The following is a 25,371-nucleotide window of genomic DNA, read 5'->3' on the forward strand; positions in this document are numbered from 1 at the left end:
AGACAGTATATGAGAGTGCAGATTAAGGGAGATACATAGGAGGATGCAACGTAAAGGTGTATACATGAAATGGTAAGGATTTTTTTTATCTAAAATTGCAAAGTTGCTTTATACCTTTTGTCACACACCCTTTAAAGCCACTTACATTTTGCAAGAAAAGAGAGCATGTTTTATATATATATATATATATATATATATATATATAGAAAATAGGTGGGCACCACAAAAAGTAGTGCTCTTCCACACATATAAATAGCAATCCAGCAAAAGCCACAAGCCAAACAATGACCGCACATCCCACAGAATTGAATTCAATATTTCCATTACATAATCTTGAATACAGGAGAAGCTCCATAGGAATATTTTTAATCAGTACAAAACACTATATAGAGACTGTATCTCCAGAAGGATATAGATACTCTAGAGAGAGTTCAGAGAAGATACTAAACTAGTACATGGATTGTGGGATAAAACTTACTGGGAAAGGATAAAAGCCCTTAACATGTATAGAAGAAAGAAGAGACAGAGGAGATATGATAGAGACTTTTAAATAAATAAAGGGAATCAACACGGTAAAGGAGGGGAGTATATTTAACCCCTTAAGGACCCAACCAATTTTCACTGTAGGACACGGCCATTTTTTGCACATCTGACCACTGTCACTTTAAACATTACTAACTTTGAGATGCTTTTACCTGCCATTCTGATTCCGAGTTTGTTTTTTCGTGACATATTCTACTTTATGTTAGTGGTAAAATGTTGTTGATACTTGCATCATTTCTTGGTAAAAAATTCACAAATTTGATGAAAAAAAAGCTCTCTGCTTATAAGGAAAATGAATATTCCAAATAAATTATGTATTGATTCCCATACACAATATGTCTACTTTATGTTTCCATCATAAAGTTGACATGTTTTTACTTTTGGAAGACACCAGAGGGCTTCAAAGTACAGCAGCAATTTTCAAATTTTTCACAAAATTTTCAAAATCGAAATTTTTCAGGGACCAGTGCTGTTTTGAAGTGGATTTGAAGGACCTTCTTATTAGAAATACCCCACAAATGACCCATTATAAAAACTGCACCCCACAAAATATTCAAAATGACATTCAAAAGGTTTTTTAACCCTTTAGGTGTTTCACAGGAATAGCAGTAAATTGAAGGAGAAAAAGTCAAAATCTTCATTTTTTACACTGGCATGTTCTTGTAGACCCAGTTATTGCATTTTTACAAGAGGTAAAATGAGAGAATTCTTCCAAAAATGTGTAACCCAATTTCTCTTGAGTAAGGAAATACCTCATATGTGTATGTCAAGTGTTCGGCGGGCGCAGTAGAGGGCTCAGAAGGGAAGGAGCGACAGTGGGATTTTGGAGAGTGAGTTTTTCTGAAATGGTTTTTGGGGGGCATGTCACATTAAGGAAGCCCCTATGGTGCCAGAACAGCAAAAATAAAACCCACATTGCATACTATTTTGGAAACTACACCCCTCAAGGCATGTAACAAGGGGACTAGTGAGCCTTAACACCTCACAGGTGTTTGACGGCTTTTCGTTAAAGTTGGATGTGTAAATTATTTTTTATTTTTTTATACTAAAATGCTAGTTTTCCCTCAAATTTAACATTTTTACAAGGGATAATCCGACAAAATGCCCCCCAAAATTTGTAACCCCATCTCTTCTGAGTATGGAAACACCCCATATTAGGACGTAAAATGCTTTGCGGGCAAACTATAATGCTCAGAAGAGAAGGAGTCACACTTGGCTTTTGAAAAGCAAATTTTGCTGAAATAGTTTTGGGGGCATGTCCCATTTAGGAAGCCACTATGGTGCCAGGACAGCAAAAAAAAAAAACACATGGCATACTATACTATTTTGGAAACTACACCCCTCAAGGTACGTAACAAGGGGTCCATTGAGCCTTAACACCCCACAGGTGTTTGACGACTTTTGGATGTGTAAATGTTTTTTTTTTTTTTTTTCACTAAAATGCTGGTTTTCCCTAAAATTTTAAATGTTTACAAGGGATAATAGGACAAAATGCCCCTCAAAATTTGTAACCCCATCTCTTCTGAGTATGGAAATACCCCATGTGTGGATGTCAAGTGCTCTGCTGGTGCACTAAAATGCTCCGAAGAGAAGGAGCACCATTGGGCTTTTGGGAAGAAAAATAGTTTGGAATGGAAGTCGGGGGCCATGTGCGTTTACAAAGTCCTCTGTGGTGCCAGAACAGTGGACCCCCCCACATGTGACCCTATTTTGGAAACTACACCCCTCACAGAATTTAATAAGGGGTGCAGTGAGTATTTACACCCCACTGGCGTTTGACAGATCTTTGGAACAGTGGGCTGTGCAAATGAAAAATTACATTTTTCATTTTCACGGACCACTGTTCCAAAAATCTGTCAGACACCTGTGGGGTGTAAATGCTCACTATACCCCTTATTACATTACGTGAGGGGTGTAGTTTCCAAAATGGGGTCACATGTGGGAATTTCTTTTTTTGCATTTATGTCAGAACCGCTGTAAAATCAGCCATCCCTGTGCAAATCACCAATTTAGGCCTCAAATGTACATAGTGCGCTCTCACTCCTGAGCCTTGTTGTGCACCTGCAGAGCATTTTACGCCCACATATGGGGTATTTCCGTACTCAGGAGAAATTACGTTACAAATTTTCCTTTTAACGCTTGTGAAAATAAAAAGTATGGGGCAACACCCTGTACCCTGTACGTTCACATGGGGGGGGGGGGGGGGGGGGGGGGGCAAACCTCCAGCTGTTTCAAAACTACAATTCCCAGCATGTACTATCTCGTGCATGCTGGGAGTTGTAGTTTTGCAACAGCTGGAGGTACGCAACTACAACTCCCAGCATGGAGGCACACTGGTTGGAAAACCTTCAGTTAGCTTCTGTTATCTAACTCAGTATTTTCCAACCAGTGTGCCTCCAGCTGTTGCAAAACTACAACTCCCAGCATGTACTGATCACCGAAAGGCATGTTGGGAGATGTAGTCATGCAACAGCTGGAGGTACGCAACTACAACTCCCAGCATGCCGAGACAGCTGTTTGGGCATGATGGGATTTGCAGTTTTGCAACATCTGGAGGGCTACAGTTTTACAGAACACTGCAAAGTGATCTCCAAACTGTGACCCTCCAGATGTTGCAAAACTATAAATCCCAGCATGCCCGGACAGCAAACAGCTGTTTGGGCATGCTAGGAGTTGTAGTTTTGCAAGATCTGGAGGGATACAGTTTAGAGACCACTAGATAGTGGTCTCAAACTGTAGCCCTCCAGCTGTTACAAAACTACATATTCCAGCATGCCCAAACAGCTGTCTGGGCATGCTGGGAGTTGTAGTTTTGCAACATCTGGAGGGCTACAGTTAGAGACCACTATCTAGTGGTCTCAGACTGTACCCTCCAGATGTTGCTAGGCAACTCCCTGGCTTCAGTAGGATCCAGCCGGACGACGTCGCCGCCTGCCGATCTCCGTCGCTGTCCGCCGATCTCCGTCGCCCGCAGCCTCCGGATCGGTAAGTGGATCTTCGGCGCCCGGTCCTGTGTCGTTTCCCCATCCTGCCCCGCCTATTGTGGGTGGGTAGGATGGGGAAAACGAAAGTTAACCCCCCCGCTCCCCGATCTGCTATTGGTGGACGCGTCTAGACCACCAATAGCAGGGATAGGAGGGGTGGCACCCCTGCCACCTCACTCCTATTGCTTCAGGGGGATTGTAGGTGTCATGGACACCCGTGATCCCCCTTCTATTCCGGGTCACCATAGACCCGTAATGACCCGGAATCGCGCAAATCGCAAGTGTGATTTCACTTGCGATTTGCCGCAATCGCCGACATGGGCGTTTGCACGGAATGCCTGCTGAATGATTTCAGCAGGCATCCCTGTCCAATCCCCGCCCGATGCGCAGGGACGTCATGGCACCCTGGGCCTTAAGGACCAATGATGTCCCAGGACGTCATGGCGTTTTCCGGTCCCTGCCGCTCGCCGGGCAGAGATCGGAACCGGGTGCCTGCTGAAATCCTTCAGCAGGCATCCAGGGCAAACGCCGAGGAGGGCCATGTAGGCCCCCCATGTCGGCGATAGCCGCAAATCGCAAGGGAAATCGCCCTTGCGATCTGCGGCGATACCGGGCTGATCGGGTCTCTGGGACCCGACCGCCCGGTAATTTTGCATGATCCCGGCTGTCACAGACAGCCAGGACCATGCTGAAGGCTAGGAGTGAGGTGGCAAGCCTGCCACCTCCTCCGATCCCCTGCAATTCTTCGGTTAGTTAATGTCACGATGCCGGCTGGCAGGTAGTGGATCCTCTGTGCCAGAGAGGGATTGGCGTGGACCGTGCTAGAGGATCGGTTCTAAGTCACTACTGGTTTTCACCAGAGCCCGCCGCAAAGCGGGATGGTCTTGCTGCGGCGGTAGTGACCAGGTCGTATCCCCTAGCAACGGCTCAACCTCTCTGGCTGCTGAAGATAGGCGCGGTACAAGGGAGTAGACAGAAGCAAGGTCGGACGTAGCAGAAGGTCGGGGCAGGCAGCAAGGATCGTAGTCAGGGGCAACGGCAGAAGGTCTGGAATCACAGGCAAGGAACACACAAGGAACGCTTTCACTGGCACTAGGGCAACAAGATCCGGCGAGGGAGTGAAGGGGAAGTGAGGTGATATAGGGAAGTGCACAGGTGTAAACACTAATTGGAACCACTGCACCAATCAGCGGTGCAGTGGCCCTTTAAATCGCAAAGACCCGGCGCGCGCGCGCCCTAGGGAGCGGGGCCGCGCGCGCCGGGACAGAACTGACGGGGAGCGAGTAAGGTACGGGAGCCGGGGTGCGCATCGCGAGCGGGCGCTACCCGCATCGCGAATCGCATCCCGGCCGGAGGTGGTAACGCAGCGCCCCGGGTCCGTGGAACCGACCGGGGCGCTGCAGTGAGGGAAGTGTAGCGAGCGCTCCGGGGAGGAGCGGGGACCCGGAGCGCTCGGCGTAACAGTACCCCCCCCCTTGGGTCTCCCCCTCTTCTTGGGGCCTGAGAACCTGAGGATCAGACTTTTGTCCAGGATATTGTCCTCAGGTTCCCAGGACCTCTCTTCTGGACCACAACCCTCCCAATCCACTAAAAAAAAAGTTCTTCCCCTGACCTTTTTAGAGGCCAAAATCTCTTTGACAGAGAAGATGTCCGAGGAGCCGGAAACAGGAGTGGGAGGAACAGATTTAGGAGAAAAACGGTTGAGGATGAGAGGTTTAAGAAGAGAGACGTGAAAGGCATTAGGGATACGAAGAGAAGGAGGAAGAAGAAGTTTGTAAGAGACAGGATTAATTTGACACAAAACTTTAAAAGGACCAAGATAGCGTGGTCCCAACTTATAGCTCGGGACACGGAAACGGACATATTTAGCGGAGAGCCATACCTTGTCTCCAGGGGAAAAAATGGGAGGAGCTCTTCTTTTCTTATCTGCGAATCTCTTCATGCGAGAAGAAGCCTGTAAGAGAGAATTTTGGGTCTCTTTCCATATGGTGGAAAGATCACGAGAAATTTCATCCACAGCGGGCAGACCAGAGGGCAAGGGGGTAGGGAGGGGGGGAAGAGGGTGACGGCCGTACACCACGAAAAACGGAGATTTGGAGGAAGATTCAGAGATTCTGAAATTATACGAGAATTCGGCCCAAGGTAGAAGATCTGCCCAGTCATCCTGGCGGGAGGAAACAAAATGTCGTAAATAGTCACCCAAGATCTGGTTAATTCTCTCTACTTGTCCATTGGATTGAGGATGGTATGCAGAAGAAAAATTTAATTTAATCTTGAGTTGTTTACAGAGAGCCCTCCAGAATTTAGACACAAATTGGACGCCTCTATCCGAGACGATCTGTGTAGGCAACCCGTGAAGACGAAAAATGTGTACAAAAAATTGTTTAGCCAACTGAGGCGCTGAAGGAAGGCCAGGAAGAGGGATGAAATGTGCCATTTTGGAGAATCGATCAACGACCACCCAAATAACAGTGTTGCCATGGGATGGGGGTAAGTCAGTAATAAAATCCATACCAATCAGAGACCAAGGTTGTTCGGGGACAGGTAGAGGATGAAGAAAACCAGCGGGCTTCTGGCGAGGAGTCTTATCCCGGGCACAGATAGTGCAGGCTCGCACAAAGTCCACCACATCAGTCTCTAGAGTCGGCCACCAATAGAAGCGAGAGATGAGTTGCACAGATTTCTTGATGCCCGCATGACCTGCGAGATGGGAGGAGTGACCCCATTTGAGGATCCCAAGGCGTTGGCGTGGAGAAACAAAGGTCTTTCCTGGAGGAGTTTGCCTGATGGAGGCTGGAGAAGTGGAAATCAGGCAGTCAGGAGGAATGATGTGTTGAGGAGAGAGTTCAATTTCAGAGGCATCTGAGGAACGAGAGAGAGCATCGGCCCTAATGTTTTTATCAGCAGGCCGAAAGTGAATTTCAAAATTAAATCGGGCAAAGAACAGAGACCACCTGGCCTGACGAGGATTCAGCCGTTGGGCAGACTGGAGGTAGGAGAGGTTCTTGTGATCGGTGTAAATAATAACTGGAAATCTTGATCCCTCCAGCAGATGCCTCCATTCCTCAAGTGCTAATTTAATGGCTAGAAGCTCTCGATCCCCGATGGAGTAGTTCCTCTCCGCCGGAGAGAAGGTCCTGGAAAAAAACCCACAAGTAACAGCATGCCCGGAAGAGTTTTTTTGTAGAAGGACAGCTCCAGCTCCCACTGAGGAGGCATCAACCTCCAATAGGAAGGGTTTAGATGGGTCAGGTCTGGAGAGCACGGGAGCCGAAGAAAAGGCAGACTTGAGTCGTTTAAAGGCGTCTTCCGCTTGAGGAGGCCAGGACTTGGGATCGGCATTTTTTTTTGTTAAAGCCACAATAGGAGCCACAATGGTAGAAAAATGTGGAATAAATTGCCTGTAATAATTGGCGAACCCCAAAAAACGTTGGATGGCACGGAGTCCGGAGGGGCGTGGCCAATCTAAGACGGCAGAGAGTTTATCTGGGTCCATTTGTAGTCCCTGGCCAGAGACCAAGTATCCTAGAAAAGGAAGAGATTGGCATTCAAACAGACATTTCTCTATTTTGGCATAGAGTTGATTATCACGAAGTCTCTGAAGAACCATACGGACATGCTGGCGGTGTTCTTCTAGATTGGCAGAAAAAATCAGGATATCGTCCAGATATACAACAACACAGGAGTATAGTAGATCACGAAAAATTTCATTAACAAAGTCTTGGAAGACGGCAGGGGCGTTGCATAGACCAAAGGGCATGACCAGATACTCAAAGTGTCCATCTCTGGTGTTAAATGCCGTTTTCCATTCATCCCCCTCTCTGATGCGGATGAGATTATAAGCACCTCTTAAGTCCAGTTTGGTAAAAATATGGGCACCTTGGAGACGATCAAAGAGTTCAGAGATGAGGGGTAGGGGGTAGCGGTTCTTAACCGTGATTTTATTAAGACCGCGGTAGTCAATGCAAGGACGTAGAGAGCCATCTTTTTTGGACACAAAGAAAAATCCGGCTCCGGCAGGAGAGGAGGATTTACGGATAAAGCCCTTTTTTAAATTTTCTTGGACGTATTCAGACATGGCAAGAGTCTCTGGGACGGACAGAGGATAGATTCTGCCCCGGGGTGGAGTAGTGCCCGGGAGGAGGTCAATGGGACAATCATAAGGCCTGTGAGGAGGTAGAGTCTCAGCTTGTTTTTTGCAAAAAACGTCCGCAAAGTCCATATAGGCCTTAGGGAGACCGGTTACATGAGGAAGCACAGGGACACGGCAAGGTTTACTGGGAACCGGTTTTAAGCAGTCCTTGGAACAAGAGGGCCCCCAACTCTTGATCTCCCCAGTGGACCAATCCAGGATTGGGGAATGGAGTTGAAGCCAGGGAAGTCCAAGAAGGATTTCAGAAGTGCAATTGGGGAGGACCAACAGTTCAATCCTCTCGTGATGAGATCCGATGCACATTAGAAGGGGCTCCGTGCGGAAACGTATAGTACAGTCCAATCTTTCATTGTTTACACAATTGATGTAGAGGGGTCTGGCGAGACTGGTCACCGGGATGTTGAACTTGTTGACGAGAGAGGCTAAGATGAAATTTCCTGCAGATCCAGAGTCCAAGAAGGCCACAGCAGAGAAGGAGAAGGCAGAGGCAGACATCCGCACAGGCACAGTAAGACGTGGAGAAGCAGAGTAGACATCAAGGACTGTCTCACCTTTGTGCGGAGTCAGCGGACGTCTTTCCAGGCGGGGAGGACGGATAGGACAATCCTTCAGAAAGTGTTCGGTACTAGCACAGTACAGGCAGAGATTCTCCATGCGGCGTCGTGTCCTCTCTTGGGGTGTCAGGCGAGACCGGTCGACCTGCATAGCCTCCACGGCGGGAGGCACAGGAACAGATTGCAGGGGACCAGAGGAGAGAGGAGCCGGGGAGAAGAAACGCCTCGTGCGAACAGAGTCCATATCCTGGCGGAGCTCCTGACGCCGTTCGGAAAAACGCATGTCAATGCGAGTGGCAAGATGGATGAGTTCATGTAGGTTAGCAGGGATTTCTCGTGCAGCCAGAACATCTTTAATGTTGCTGGATAGGCCTTTTTTAAAGGTCGCGCAGAGTGCCTCATTATTCCAGGATAATTCTGAAGCAAGGGTACGGAACTGTACGGCATACTCGCCAACGGAAGAATTACCCTGGACCAGGTTCAACAGGGCAGTCTCAGCAGAAGAGGCTCGGGCAGGTTCCTCAAAGACACTTCGAATTTCCGAGAAGAAGGAGTGTACAGAGGCAGTGACGGGGTCATTGCGGTCCCAGAGCGGTGTGGCCCAAGCCAGGGCTTTTCCAGACAGCAGGCTGACTACGAAAGCCACCTTAGACCTTTCAGTGGGGAACTGGTCCGACATCATCTCCAAGTGTAATGAACATTGGGAAAGAAAGCCACGGCAAAACTTAGAGTCCCCATCAAATTTATCCGGCAAGGATAGTCGTATTCCAGAAGCGGCCACTCGCTGCGGAGGAGGTACAGGAGCTGGCGGAGGAGATGATTGCTGGAGCTGTGGTAGTAACTGTTGTAGCATAACAGTCAGTTGAGACAGCTGTTGGCCTTGTTGCGCAATCTGTTGTGACTGCTGGGCGACCACCGTGGTGAGGTCAGCGACAACTGGCAGAGGAACTTCAGCGGGATCCATGGCCGGATCTACTGTCACGATGCCGGCTGGCAGGTAGTGGATCCTCTGTGCCAGAGAGGGATTGGCGTGGACCGTGCTAGAGGATCGGTTCTAAGTCACTACTGGTTTTCACCAGAGCCCGCCGCAAAGCGGGATGGTCTTGCTGCGGCGGTAGTGACCAGGTCGTATCCCCTAGCAACGGCTCAACCTCTCTGGCTGCTGAAGATAGGCGCGGTACAAGGGAGTAGACAGAAGCAAGGTCGGACGTAGCAGAAGGTCGGGGCAGGCAGCAAGGATCGTAGTCAGGGGCAACGGCAGAAGGTCTGGAATCACAGGCAAGGAACACACAAGGAACGCTTTCACTGGCACTAGGGCAACAAGATCCGGCGAGGGAGTGAAGGGGAAGTGAGGTGATATAGGGAAGTGCACAGGTGTAAACACTAATTGGAACCACTGCACCAATCAGCGGTGCAGTGGCCCTTTAAATCGCAAAGACCCGGCGCGCGCGCGCCCTAGGGAGCGGGGCCGCGCGCGCCGGGACAGAACTGACGGGGAGCGAGTAAGGTACGGGAGCCGGGGTGCGCATCGCGAGCGGGCGCTACCCGCATCGCGAATCGCATCCCGGCCGGAGGTGGTAACGCAGCGCCCCGGGTCCGTGGAACCGACCGGGGCGCTGCAGTGAGGGAAGTGTAGCGAGCGCTCCGGGGAGGAGCGGGGACCCGGAGCGCTCGGCGTAACAGTTAACCGACCAATTGCAGGGGGGGGGCGGTTACTTCCTCCCGCCCTGCCCGGCCCCTGGAAGTCCAGAGAGGACGGGAAGAAGACCGGAGGACACAGCGGGGGACGGGGAAGTGCTGGTACTTACATCGTCCCTGAAGACCCGGATCCCGGTGATGAAGACGGCGGCGGCGGCGACAGGTGAGTTCCTCTTCAGCCGCGGTCGGGCCCTTTACAGCAATGCACGTCGCCGTAATGTGACATGCATTGCTGTATTGGGACCCTGTATACTACAACTCCCAGCATGCCCAGACAGCCCTTGGCGTCTGGGCATGCTGGGAGTTGTAGTTTTGCAACATCTGGAGGTCCCCAGTTTGGAGACCACTGTGCGCTTCCAGATGTTGCAAAACTACACATCCTCAGCATGCCCTTACTGTCCAGGCATGCTGGGAGTTGTAGTTCTATAACATCTGGCCCTTCAGATGTTGCAGAACTACAACTCTCAGCATGCCTGGACAGTTTTGGCATACTGGGAGTTGTAGTTTTGCAACATCTGGAAGGGCACAGATTGGGAACCACTGTATTAGTGGTCTGCAAACTGTAGTCCTCCAGATGTTGCAAAACTACAACTCCAAGCATGCTGGGAGTTGTAGTTCGGCAACATCTGGCTCTAAAGATGTTGCCGAACTACTACTTCCAGCATGCCTGAGAATGTTTGGGAGTTGTGGTTTTGCAACAACTGGAGGCACACTGGTTGGGAAACATTCTGTTTCCTAATTCAGTGTTTCCCAACCCGTGTGCCTCCAGCTGTTGCAAAACCACAACTCCCAACTGATAGACCGTGCATGCTGGGAGTTGTAGTTTTGCAACAGCTGGAGGTTCCCCCCCCTGTGAATGTACAGGATACATTCACATGGGCAGGGGGCTTACAGTGAGTATCAGGCTGCAAGTTTGCAATGCAGCAAATTTTGCACGGCAGGTCAAACTCGCAGCAGGAAATTCGCTGTAATCCCGTGTGACTGTACCCTAAAAACACTACACTACACTACACTAACACAGAATAAAATAAAAAGTAAAAAACACTACATATACACATACCCCTACACAGCCCCCCTCCCCAATAAAAATGAAAAACGTCTGGTACGCCACTGTTTCCAAAATGGAGCCTCCCGCTGTTGTAAAACAACAACTCCCAGTATTGCGGGACAGCCGTTGACTGTCCAGGCATGCTGGGAGTTTTACAACAGCTGGAGGCACCCTGTTTGGGAATCACTGGCGTAGAATACCCCTATGTCCACCCCTATGCAAATCCCTAATTCAGGCCTCAAATGCACATGGCGCTCTCACTTCGGAGCCCTGTCGTATTTCAAGGCAACAGTTTAGGGTCACATATGGGGTATCGCCGTACTCGGGAGAAATTGCCTAATAAATTTTGGGGGGCTTTTTCTCCTTTCACCCCTTATGAAAAGGTGAAGTTGGGGTCTACACCAGCATGTTAGTGTAAAAATGTTTTATTTTTTACACTAACATGCTGGTGTTGCCCTATACTTTTCATTTAGACAAGAGTTAAAAGGGAAAAAAAGCCCCCCAAAATTTGTAATACAATTTCTCCTGACTACGGAGATACCCCATATGTGGGCGCAAAGTGCTCTGGGGGGGCACAACAAGGCCCAGAAGGGAGAGTGCACCATGTACATTTGAGGTGATTTGCACAGGGGTGGCTGATTGTTACAGCGGTTTGGACAAACGCAAAAAAAACAAAAACCCACATGTGACCCCATTTCGGAAACTACACCCCTCACGGAATGTAATGAGGGGTGCAGTAAGAATTTACACCCCACTGGTGTCTGACAGATCTTTGGAACAGTGGGCTGTGCAAATAAAAAATTTTGTACAGCCCACTGTTCCAAAGATCTGACAGACACCAGTGGAGGGTAAATGCTCACTGTACCCCTTGTTACGTTCCTCAAGGGGTCTAGTTTCCAAAATGGTATGCCATGTGGGGGTTATTTTGCTGTCCTGGCACCATAGGGGCTTCCTAAATGTGACATGCCCCCCGAGCAAAATTTGCTCTCAAAAAGCCAAATATGACTCCTTCTCTTCTGAGCATTGTAGTTCGCCCGTAGTGCACTTCAGGTCAACTTATGGGGTACCTCCATACCCAGAAGAGATGGGGTTACAAATTTTGGGGGGTATTTTCTGCTATTAACCCTTGCATAAATGTGAAATTTGGGGGGGAAACACACATTTTTGTGAATTTTTTAAACATTTTTTTTACATATGCAAAGTCGTGAAACACCTGTGGGGTATTAAGGCTCTCTTTATTCCTTGTTACATTCCTCAAGGGGTCTAGTTTCCAAAATGGTATGGCATGTGTTTTTTTTCCTGTTCTGGCACCATAGGGGCTTCCTAAATGCAACATGCCCCCCAAAAACCATTTCAGAAAAACGTACTCTCCAAAATCCCCTTGTCGCTCCTTCGCTTCTGAGCCCTCTACTGCGCCCGCCGAACAATTTACATAGACATATAAGGTATGTGCTTACTCGAGACACATTGGGCTACAAATATAAGTATACATTTTCTCCTTTTACCCCTTGTAAAAATTCAAAAATTAGGTCTACAAGAAGATGTGAGTGTAAAAAATGAAGATTGTGAATTTTCTCCTTCACTTTGCTGCTATTCCTGTGAAACACCTAAAGGGTTAAAATGCTGACTGAATGTCATATTGAATACTTTGGGGCTGCAGTTTTTATAATGGGGTCATTTGTGGGCTATTTCTAAGATGAAGACCCTTCAAATCCACTTCAAACCTGAACTGGTCCCTGAAAAATTGTGATTTTGGAAATTTTGTGAAAAATTGGAAAATTGCTGCTGAACTTTGAAGCCCTCTGGTGTCTTCCAAAAGTAAAAACACGTAAATTTTATGATGCAAACATAAAGTGGACATATTGTATATGTGAATAAAAAAAAATTATTAGGATTATCCATTTTCCTTACAAGCAGAGAGCTTCAAAGTTAGGAATTTTGGAATTTTTCAATAAGAAACAATGCAATTATCGACAAAATTTTACCAATAACATAAAGTAGAATATGTCACGAAAAAGCATTCTCGGAATCAGAATGATAGGTAAAAGCATTCCGGAGTTATTAATGTTTAAAGTGACAGTGGTCAGATGTTCAAAAAACGCTCTGGTCCTAAGGTGTAAAATGGCCTGGTCCTTAAGGGGTTAATTACCAGGGTGTCATGACGTACGCATACGTCAAGGATCCTTAAGGGGTTAAAAGAAGAAAAACTACCACAAGAGGACATAGTTTAAATTAGGGGGACAAAGGTTTCTGCAGTAATATCAGGAAGTATTATTTTACTGAGAGAGTAATGGATGCATGGAATAGCCTTCCTGCAGAAGTGGTTGCTTCAAACAGAGTGAAGGAGTTAAAGCACTTTATGGGATAGGTATAAGGCTATCCTTCATAAAAGATAGGGCCAGGGACTAGTCATCTTATTCAGTATATTGGGCAGACATGAGCCCAGGCCTCTAAATAGGCCTCATAATAATATCTTCAGATGGTAAGGTAAGCTCTGCTATGCAGTAATAGTCCATTTATCCTCATCAGCCCAATGTCATATCTCCGCCCCTTGACATTTTATCCCCTATCCAAAGGATAGGGGATGTCTATGGGAGGGGGCTGGATGGATGTGTACCCCTTTGGATAGTCGATGACATGTCCAGGGGCGGAGTACCCCTTTAAAGGGGTAGGGTAGTGTGGTGGTTATATATATATATTTTTTAAATCAACTAGTGCCAGAAAGGTATGAAGATTTGAAACATAAAATGTGTCTGCAGATTAGACCAATTTGACCCATCTGGTCTTCCCAATATTCTGAATACTATATAAAAAGTCCCTCTCCCTATCTTATATGAAGCATATCCTTATGCCTATCCCATGCATAAACTCATTCAATATATGTGCAGCGGCCACGACTACAGGAATATTCCATGCATCCACTCAGTAAAAATATTAAGGCCCGCAATACTTGTCAGCTGCTGTATGTTCTAGAGAAAGTTGTGTAGCTCTTTCCAATCTGACCACAGTGCTCTCTGCTGACACCTCTGTGCCAGGAGCTGTCCAGAGTAGGAGCAAAGCCCAAAGCAAACCTCTCCTGCTAAATACCTTCATCTATTTTAGAGCTCAATATTACAATGAGTCCTAAATCCTAATGTCACATAAACTTGTTTACTAAAAATATTATATTACTCAGCAGTCATCTTCTCTGTAACCTCTGCATGTACTCTTTGTGTCTGTATGGTTTTCCTATGCACACTAAAAAATACAAGTCCTAAGAAATTGGTTCTAGTGTGCACACAATGGGGGAGATTCATCAAAACCTGTGCAGAGGTAGAGTGGTGCAGTTGCCTATAGTCGCCAATCAGATTGCTTCAAAAGGCCTATTAAAAATGACAGCAGCAATCTGATTGGTTGCTATGGGCACTTGCCACTCTTCCTGTACACAGGTTTTGATAAGTGCCCCGTTGTGTTGCTGCTCTATAAGCAATAAGAAATGTTAAGAATAATTTTTAGGCACCATCTGCTTGACTATGAACCCTTTCAAATGTATTATTATTGTAGAGCAACTGGTAGCATTGCATAACAATGTATAATTGATAACATTATGCAGTTGTACTGAACAATTTGTTTTTTTATAACAGGAAATGAAATAGAAGATTTTAGAAAGTTCATTAAAAAAAATGTTTGAGGCTGAAGCTGAAAAAAGTTATAGAAGACCCTGGGAGCAGTGTAACTGGTTGGTCATGGCTGGGGTAGGTGATCTGTGTTCTAGGAGTGAACAAGCAGGTTGTTCTTGTTTTAGTTGTGTTGGCCTTTGGGTCAGTAAAATAAGATGGATAGACAAGATATATCATCATGGACAGCTGAAAATCAATGACATGTTTTTGAAAAGGTCAAAGGTTGTCAAGTACCAGGTATACGGATATCATTCTCTCACAACTTTTACTAGACCTGAAAATGACAGTGGGCTTGTTTGCCGGGGAAAGCATTGTGTATCCGATGCAGAGTGTCTATTTCAGTGAAGGTGGTGGAAAACTGAAGGCAGAAGTGGGTAACGCAGGGTCTGTGGAAATACTGCACAGTGTGTTGTCTAAAAAAAGAGGAAAGTGCATTAAAACTTAACTTGTATTAAATATAGCTATAAGTTTACCATTTCTACCTGTGAACCCAACACCTATAAAAAATGTTGTTAGTAGAAACTGGTCTTACGTCGGACCGACAGCACACCTCATCAAATACAGTAAATAACCATTATATGAACAGTGTGTGAAATATTAAAGAGACCAACAATCTGCTTCCTTTCTGCCACAATCTATGGCGTCATCAGGGGGAATGTGGGGTCATCAATATGCATCCTGCAGGTATAGCTCCAACACCTAACAGGGAGACAAAAGAGGTATCAAGAGATCACACTAAAGGTTCCACATTAGTGTCACGCTTTGTAAAAATAATTATACCAAAGCAATAGATACTGTATATTTCCAGTTCTATGGGACTAAGTTTCCCCAGTAACACAGAGCACAATTATAAGGCACCCCCAGATATTCAGTTCCTGTAAAGAAAATCACACATGTATAGTTTGCTCCTAAAGCCTGGCCGTGTGGGGGCAGACAGTAAACAGGAGGGTCCTCTCCATGGGGCAACAACCCTGAGGTCCGGTCTCTAGCTCAGACACGAGCGCACCTGCAGTAGCAGGGAGCCATATACTCTGCCCGCTCAGTGCTTGGTCAACATTGTGTTGTCTAGAATACTTTTTGGGACCAGCAGGTGAGATCGTTCTTCTCAACATCATCGAGTGAGCCTTGGAGAGAAAATAGTGTGCTGACCTGGTCTTGGTGTGCTGAGGTAGTCTATCCACAAAAGTGAGCCGCTTATAGAACTCTGTGCAGACAGTGTCTAAGGATGAACACATTTGTCAACCTGGCGAGTGTTCATTTCAGAGGAGTCTGCTGGGACTGTAGGAGAAATTGACTCTTGAAAGAGCCAAGGGGGTTTTGCATGACTACAGCTTGGAGGGTTTTGTAAACAGCCCATAGCATATGGTTGGGTACCCTGGGGCAAGTCCAAGCAGTACCACCTGAACTATCATCCCACCACCGGTCAGGCCAGGACTCACTGTTGTAATATAGATTTAAAAATGCACCTGGAGTACACCGGTGTGAAACCAGTCTTACAAGCAATGATCCTTAGAATCTCAATGAAAGGCAACAATAGATATTTGACAGATCATATGTAAAACATCCACCAAAGTTTGAATCCATTGTTATATAATGTTTTATAATTCTTTATGAATAGAGGGGTCCATGTTCAGGATCCCCAATCAAAATAGAGAGTGAATGCAAGAAACATTTTTTTCTGTGGTAGCACTGCAGAGAAAGGTTTAGGCAAAAACTGTGAATTTAAAATACTTGAAGATCCCAAAATTGTAAAAATAAAGTATAATAAAAAAAACTATCTAACTATACCTCATATGGAATTTCTAATGCCTACTTTTTATTTTGATCTATGATTTTTTTTATAATATATTCATTGTAATAAAAAAAAATACTTCTGTAACTGGAGTCCAAGTTACATTAAAAAACAATTATTTTCATATGATTATTAGACCCTAGCATGTAGCACCTGACATTTGCCCTGGTCATCGTGTAAGCAAGAGATGCGCCAACACTGTTTCATCCATTCTGCATATAAGAGACTTAAAGGCAGAAAATGCAGTCTTTACACTTGGGTATACAGCGGCCTCTGACAGCAGAAACTGCTCAGCCTGTTACTGGCCACAGCGGTATCCTGCCTCGTTCAGTTATTGACTAAGCAGGCATCCCTTGCAGGGTTGGCACGTCTTCAGAAGTAGGAAGAAGTGGAGATCACTGAATTGCTGCAGCAGAGGATCAGGGCAGGGGAGCATACTTTATTTTTGCAGTATTTGACTCAAAAAACTCATCCCTATGTAATACTTTTAGAAATGCAAAAATTGTATCTGTCTGCAGCCACCACTAGGGGGAGCATAGGAGCTCACTGCATACAAGATATACACTAAATTCAATAATAATACTGTATTTGGTACTTTAAGTTGGGCCTAAAAATAACATGGAGTAAAAAGTTAGAACTTTTTCTTAAGCATCCAGTCAGCAATTGTACTTATTGTGTATATGAATAAATGAAATGTTAAAACCACACTCTTGTCTCCCAAGTATTTCTGGGATAGATTTGTGATGACCAATGACCATTTGAAATATTATAATGGAATATCTCAACAAGGAACAAGAGCCTACAGTATGTGTACAACACCATACTTCAAGTCTTATCTAGCTAATGCATACAGACACTTAATCTTTGGGTGTTTCATTGTTGAGTGCCCCCTTCTACATAGTATTCAGGCTCTTGAGCTGAAGTCAGACCTCTCTATAAATCTTACTTCATCTTGGGCGAGTAAATATTGTACTCTGATGTATTTCACTGTCCAGAGAGAGGTCTGTCAATTTACAGATGGAAACTGGAGATGTTGAAGTACCTTAGATAGAATCTTGCCTAACGTTTCAGAGCAAATCCTCATACAAAGACTTATGGATCTCAAGAAGGCCAAAAAAAAAGAACATACAATGGAATAGTTGCTGGATAAAGAGCACATTTCTACATGGGTGCAGCAGAGCTGAACTTTCTATATAACCACTGAGGCATTGTTGTTTAATGTAGCATGACAACTTACTTTAGATAACTTGGTGGATCTACCTACAGTCGTGGAAAACCACAGATGACATTGTGATGAGACGGGCCAAATAAACTCAGCCCTGTAACTCATTCCTTTTATTGACAAAGACATTAATGGAGAATGTCAATGAATTGTGTAGTTAGACATCTATAATATTCAATAGAACTAGCCGGTCATATGTAGGATGGGAATAGATAGACCTTTTCCTGATTCTGGAGGGGGATTGTGTTGGATTTATACAGTTACATATTGTAAGGATTGGGAATATGTTTAAAAAGATATATAATGATATTTAAATAACCACACGTAAACCATAATATCATTAAATGGATCAAATAATGATTTATTTATCTGTACACTACAAGTGCAAAGACTTGTAAATATTAAATATATGGATTATTTTGAAGTGCCTGCATTATTTACTATCTATCTATATCATATCTATCTTTCTATCTATCTATCTATCTCTCATAATTATGTATGGTATCTATCTATATATAGAAAAAATATCAGAAGAGCACCACAACCAAGTGTAAAAAATGAATAGGTGCAGTTGGCCAACGGTCCATGGTCAGAGGTCCGGATCGAGACAAAACAAAAAATGGCTGCAGCACTCAAAATGCAGCGAAAAAACAGGTGAGGGGGATGCCATTTCAGAGCTGGCAGTACTGCAGTAGGACCCTGCCTCTGACCGCCAGGGAAGTGTCTGCTCCAGTAAGGAGGGAAGGAGGAGTGCAGGGCAGGCCAGACAGGTTCTGGTAGTGGGGGACTCAATTATTAAGGGGAAAGACCGGGATCGTCGAAAAGTGTGTTGTCTACCTGGCGCCCAAGTTCGGCACATCACGGATGGGGTTGACAGGTTGCTGGGTGGAGCTGGAGAGGACCCAGCGATCATGGTACATATTGGCACCAATGACAAAGTAAGAGGTAGGTGGAGTGTCCTTGAGGGAGGGTGCAGCTGTGCTTGGGGAGAAGATGGCTAGAAGGGTGGAGAAGTGTTTAAACTAGGGACTGGAGGGGAGGGAACCTACAATGTAGAAGGGGAAGTTAGTGTAGATAGAGAGGCGGGACTTATTAATATACTTGGGGTGGAGCAGAGGGAGGGCTTAGAATAGTTAATAGGGATAGGCTTCATAGGGAAAAAAAAACATGTACCATTGAATTGCATGTTTACTAATGCCAGAAGTCTGTCCAAAAAAACTGACGAACTGGAGTTGATAATGTCTGAGGAGAATTATGACATAGTGGGTATAACAGAGACTTGGTTGGACGATAGCTGTGACTGGGCAGTCAACATACAGAGTTATCGTCTAGTCAGGAAGGATCGGACAAAATGTAAAGGGGGAGGAGTTTGTCTTTATGTAAAGTCCAGTCTGGAGGCCGCACTGCGGGAGGATATACTGGAGGGAAACAATATTGTGGAGTCATTATGGGTAGAAATATATGGAGATAAAAATAAAAAAAATTCTGATAGGGGTTTGCTATAAGCCACTAAACATGATGGAAGAGCCAGAAAATCAATTACTGAGGCAAATAAACAAGGCAGCAAATCAGAATGAGGTGATAATAAATGGGGACTTTAACAATCCTGATATAAACTGGAAGACTGAGACCTGGGAATCTTATAAAGGAAACAGGTTTCCCACTATAGCTAAAGACAATTATCTGGCCCAGAGGGGGCACCCTACTAGACTTAATATTAACCAACAGACCTGACAGAGTAACTAATGTGCAGGTAAAAGGACACCTAGTAAATATTGATCATAATATAATACATTATAACTTGTTCTTTAATAAGTGAATCTCTCGAGGTGCCACAAAAACAATGAACTTTAGGAAAGCAAAGTTTGACCAACTCAGAGAAGCCCTTAACAATATAAATATGGATCATGTCCTCAAAAACAATAATACTGACACTAAATGGAAGACTTTTAAGAATATTTTAAATTCTCACTGTAAGAGGTTTATACTTTATGGAAATTAATTAAAGGGTCAGGAATAAAAGAAAACCAATATGGATGAATAAAAATGTTAAGGGGGCAATAAGTGACAAATATAAAGCATTTAAACTACTAAAAAATGACGGCAGTGAAGAAGCATTAAAAAGCTGTAGAGAAAAAGGTAAATTATGTAAAAAACAGATAAAAGCAGAAAGACTCATTGCCAAAGAGAGTAAAACTAACCCCAAAATGTTCTTTAACTATATAAATAGCAAAAATGTAAAAAATGAAAGCGTAGGCCCTTTAAAATATGACGAGGAAGAAATTATAAACGGGGATCAGGAAAAAGTAAATATATTAAACAAATTCTTCTCCACAGTATTCACCGAGGAAAATGAAATGCCAGGTGAAATACAACGAGATATGGTAAACTTTTCAGTACAGGTCACCTGTCTAACCCAGGAAGAAGTACAGTGCCGCATACAAAAAATCTAAATAGACAAATCACCAGGCCCAGATGGCATTCACCCCCGTGTTCTAAAGGAATTAGGTGATGTAAGAGACAGACCCCTATTTTTAATATTCAGGGACTCTATAGAGACTATTCTCCAGGACTGGCGCATGGCAAATGTGATGCCAATATTTAAAAAGGGGTCAAAGGGTGACCCTGGGAATTATAGACCTGTTTAACCTCCGTTGAATGTAAATTGTTTGAGGGTTTTCTAAGGGATGCTATTTTGGAGCATCTTGATAAAAATAATTGCATGACTCCATATCAGCATGGCTTTATGAGAGATCGGTCCTGTCAAACTAACCTGATCAGCTTTTTTGAGGAGGTGAGCTCCAGACTGGACCAGTGGGAATCGCTGGATGTCGTATATATGGATTTTTCCAAAGCATTTGATACAGTGCCACATAAACGAATGGTGCATAAAATGAGAAGGATTGGGCTGGGGGAGAATGTGTGTAAGTGGGTAAGTAACTGGCTCAGTGATAGGAAACAGAGGGTGGTTATTAATGGTACTTATTCTGATTGGGTGACTGTTACTAGTGGGGTACCAAAGGGGTCAGTCTTGGGTCCTGTCCCATATAATATATTCATTAATGACCTTGTAGAGGGGTTGAATAGTAAAGTAGCAATCTTTGCAGATGATACTAAACTCTGTAAAGCGGTAAACACAGTAGGGGACAGTTCAGACATAGTCATAGTTCAGACATAGTTAGTATGGTTGAAAAAAGACATACGTCCATCAAGTCCAACCAGAGAATTGAAGTGAAGGGTGTAAGAGGATAAGGGAAAGGGATGTAGTTTTATAATTCTGCATAAGCATTAATGTTATTTTGTTCCAGGAATGTATCTAATCCTGTTTTAAAGCTATTAATTGTTCCTGCTGTGACCAGTTCCTGAGGTAGACTGTTCCATAAGTTCACAGTTCTCATGGTAAAGAAGGCGTGTCGCCCCTTGAGACTAAACCTTTTCTTCTCTAGACGGAGGGAGTGCCCCCTCGTCCTTTGGGGGGGGTTTAACCTGGAACAGTTTTTCTCCATATTTTTTGTATGGGCCATTTATATACTTATTTACGTTTATCATATCCCCCCTTAAATGTCTCTTCTCAAGACTAAACAATTGTAACTCCTTTAATCGTTCCTCGTAGATAAAATGTTCCATGCCCCATATTAGTTTAGTCGCACGTCTCTGCACCCTTTCCAGCTCCGCAGTGTCCCTTTTATGGACAGGTGACCAAAACTGAACAGCATATTCCAGGTGAGGCCGTACCAATGCTTTATAAAGGGGGAGTATTATGTCCCTGTCCCTTGAGTCCATACCTCTTTTGATACATGACAATATCCTGCTGGCTTTGGAAGCAGCAGCCTGACATTGCATGCTATTCTGTAGTCTGTGATCTACAAGTACACCCAGATCCTTCTTTACCAGTGACTCTGACAGTTTAATCCCCCCTAAGACATATGATGCATGCAGGTTATTAGTACCCAGATGCATAACTTTACATTTATCCACATTGAACCTCATTTGCCAAGTGGATGCCCAGACACTTAGTCTATCCAAGTCATCTTGTAACTTATGCACATCCTCTATAGACTGTACTGTGCTACAAAGCTTGGTGTCATCTGCAAAGATAGAAACAGAGCTGTTAATACCGTGTTCTATATCATTGATAAATAAATTAAACAACAGCGGGCCCAGTACTGAACCTTGGGGTACACCACTAATAACCGGGGACCAATCAGAGTACGAATCATTGACCACCACTCTCTGGGTACGATCCATGAGCCAGTGTTCAATCCAGTTACAAACTAAAGTTTCCAAGCCCAAAGACCTTAACTTACCTGTCAGACGACTATGAGGGACAGTATCAAATGCTTTAGCAAAATCCAGTAACAGTGCACTGTTACAAATGGATCTGGATAGGTTGGAGGTTTGGGCTGGGAAGTGGCAGATGAGGTTCAACACTGATAAATGTAAGGTAATGCTTATGGGGAAGAAAAATCCGGGCTGGGATTATGTATTAAATGGGAGAACACTTGGGACGACTGACGTGGAAAACAACTTGGGAGTCTTAGTTAACAGTAAATTTAGCTGTAGTGACCAGTGTTTGGCAGCTGCTGCCAAGGCAAATAAAATCATGGGGTGCATCAATAGGGGCATAGATGTCCACGACAAGGAAATAATTCTACCACTGTACAAATCACTAGTCAGATCACACATAGAATACTGTGTACAGTAATGGGCACCAGTGCACAAGAAAGATATAGTGGAGCTAGAGAGGGTTCAAAGACGGGCAACCAGGGTAATACGGGGAATGGGAGGACTACAGTACCCAGAAAGATTATCAGAATTAGGCTTATTTAGTTTAGAAAAAAGAAGGCTTAGGGGAGACCTAATAACTAAATATATCAGGGGACAGTACAGAGATCTCTCCCATGATGTATTGATACCCAGGACTGTATCTATAACAAGGTGGCATCCTCGACGTCTTTAGGAAAGAAGGTTTCTACAACAGCCCAGACGGGGGTTCTTTACTGTAAGAGCAGTGAGACTGTGGAATTCTCTGCCTGAGGAGGTGGTCATGGTGAACTTTGTAAAAGAATTTAAAAAGGGTCTGGATGCATTTTTGGAGAATAATAACATCACTGGTTATGGATTCTAGATTTATAGGGACAGAACGTTGATCCAAGGATTTATTCTGACTGTCATATTTGGAGGTAGGAAGGAATTTTTACCTCTAGACCTATGTTACTATCTCTCTCTCTCTCTCTCTCTCTCTCTCTCTCTCTCACATCTATCTATCTATCTATCTATCTCCTATCTATCTGTCTATCTATCTATCTATCCATCTATCTTATATCTATCTATCATCTATCTATCTATCTATCTATCTCATATCTATCTATTATCTATATATCTATCTTTCTATCTATCTATCTATCTATCTATCTCATATCCATCTCCTATCTATCTATCTATCTATCCATCTCCTATCTATCTATCTATCTATCTATCTATCTATCTATCTCCTATCTATCTAGCTCACACTTATCTATATTTTATCTATCTACCTTGTAGCGTTCTAGAAGGTCCATACTTCGGAGTAACATCATGCCATTGTGATTAGGACAACAACACAAACCCCACATTTCTTGCTGCTATTTTATAATTTGGAAACCTCTCCTAGTATCTCCTATATAATCACATGTAATGGGGCACTCTGGTCAACAGGAAGAACTAAATAAGTGCATTTTGCACTCTTTAGTGGAATTTTCCATTAATGGGATAATGGTGGTGATGAGTTAAATGATGATGATGATGATTATAAAAATAACAATCAGGATAAATGCAATAGCAATGCTGCTATTGCAAATAATAATACTATTATAACTAAAACTTTGACCAAACCTTACATATAATGTAATAAATACATTATAAAAAAATAAGATGCAAACTACAAACTTCACAAGATGGTGTGGTAGATTTATGGATAGATATGTATTGGATAGGCAGAGACATACTTGAAAGATACTAGACATTTATGGAGATATAGATAGAAAGATAGATAGATACATAGATATGAGATGATAGAGAGAGAGAGAGATAGAGAGAGAGAGAGAGAGAGAGAGAGAGAGAGAGAGATACGATAGGTTAGCTAGATAGATAGATAAATATGAGATGGATAGATATATGGATAATATATATATATATATATATATATATTTATATATATATATATATATATATATATATATATATGCATGCAGATAATATATAGATAGATAAATGGATGATAGATAGATATGAGATTGACAGACAGATAATAGATAGAGATGAGAAAGATTGATATGAGATATAGATAATTGCTATTATGATGTGAACATATTTAGTGATTTTATTAACTGAAATCAAGCGCTGGAGCCATTATGCTATCCTCAACTACAATAGGGGATTGAACTCCTTGCTCTCTACTACATGGGTGGAGCTGGCTTTGAATTATTGTTTCTTAAACCATGATGGAACATTGATTAAAATCTTTTCTAACATATTGGAAATGATAGTATGTTCAAAACATGGTGAGATGTTACTCAGGCATATGGATTAGATAGATACTAATTCTAGGATGGGAAGCACTTCAGTAGGTAGTAGGCAAATTGGTGCAGGCAGTGGTACATGAAAAAGGTGCCAGAAAGTTAAAAAGATTTGTAAATTACTTCTATTAAAAAATCTTAATCATTCCAGTAATTATCAGCTGCTGTTATGATCCACAGGAAGTTCTATTCTTTTTAAATTTACTTTCTGTGTCACCACAGTGCTCTCTTCTGACACCTCTGTCCATTTTAGGAACTGTCCAGAGCAGGATAGGTTTTCTATGGGGATTTGCTCATACAAACAGTTCCTAAAATGGACAGAGATGTCAGTAGAGAACACTGTGGTCAGGCAGAAAGGAAATTCATAAAGAAAAGAACGTCCTGTGGATCATAACAGCAGCTGATAAGTACTGGAAGGATTAAGATTTTTTAATAGAAATAAATTACAAATCTGTTTAACTTTCTGGCACCAGTTTATTTAAAAAAAAAAGTTTTCCAGTGGAGTAACCTTTTAATGTCTTTATCAAATAAAAGGAATGATCTTGTAGATGTGAAGATGACTTCAGCAATACAAACCAAGGGGCTCCGAGTGGCGTCCAGTGCATGTGGTTACAGAAGGGACGATCAATATGCTCTGTAGACAGGTAAGAAGTGAAAGCTTAGGAGGCTAAGATAACAGGTTAGGGAGTGTACTGTTTGCTTTCTGGCGCCAAAGAGTATTCGTGAGATTAAAGGTCCCAAATCTCTCATTCACTGCATTTCAAACTGACCATCATCATCCACTGGTTATCTCGGGGACAAAGGAAGAAAGAAGCTTGTTTTTTCAGGTCGACATCCTAGAACACAGGGTGTAATTGGTGTAAGCTGATTTCAGCAATTACATTTGTTGTTGTCAGGACATTCTGCTTATGGAGCCCACCCAGCTATAGTGTCTTACGCTCCACTTTAGATCCCATCTACCTATTCTTCTAATGCAGAGATGTATTTCTTAGAAAGAGATATTTGTAAAAACCAATCAAAATGTTCTTCCATTTAATTTGATAATGGGAAAATTGGAGAAAGTGAATAGAGAGACAATGTATCCCACAGTGTTCCCTTTGTATCTGGAATTTGCACTCCACAAATACATCAAGGTGGTAGCAGCAAAATACAAGAGAGAAT

The 25,371-nt window shown here is 43.6% G+C and overlaps 1 long non-coding RNA gene across 1 annotated transcript; it reads left to right on the forward strand.

The window, feature by feature from the left end:
• LOC130311508 (uncharacterized) lies at positions 1-24,857 on the forward strand. The gene is made up of 3 exons (XR_008859853.1): positions 1-72; positions 14,604-14,714; positions 24,745-24,857. It is a non-coding gene; the product is annotated as an uncharacterized LOC130311508 (long non-coding RNA).
• The last annotated feature ends 514 nt before the right edge of the window (positions 24,858-25,371 follow it).

Source organism: Hyla sarda, chromosome 1 (genome assembly GCF_029499605.1).
Source record: "Hyla sarda isolate aHylSar1 chromosome 1, aHylSar1.hap1, whole genome shotgun sequence".
NCBI classification, from domain to species: Eukaryota; Metazoa; Chordata; class Amphibia; order Anura; family Hylidae; genus Hyla; species Hyla sarda.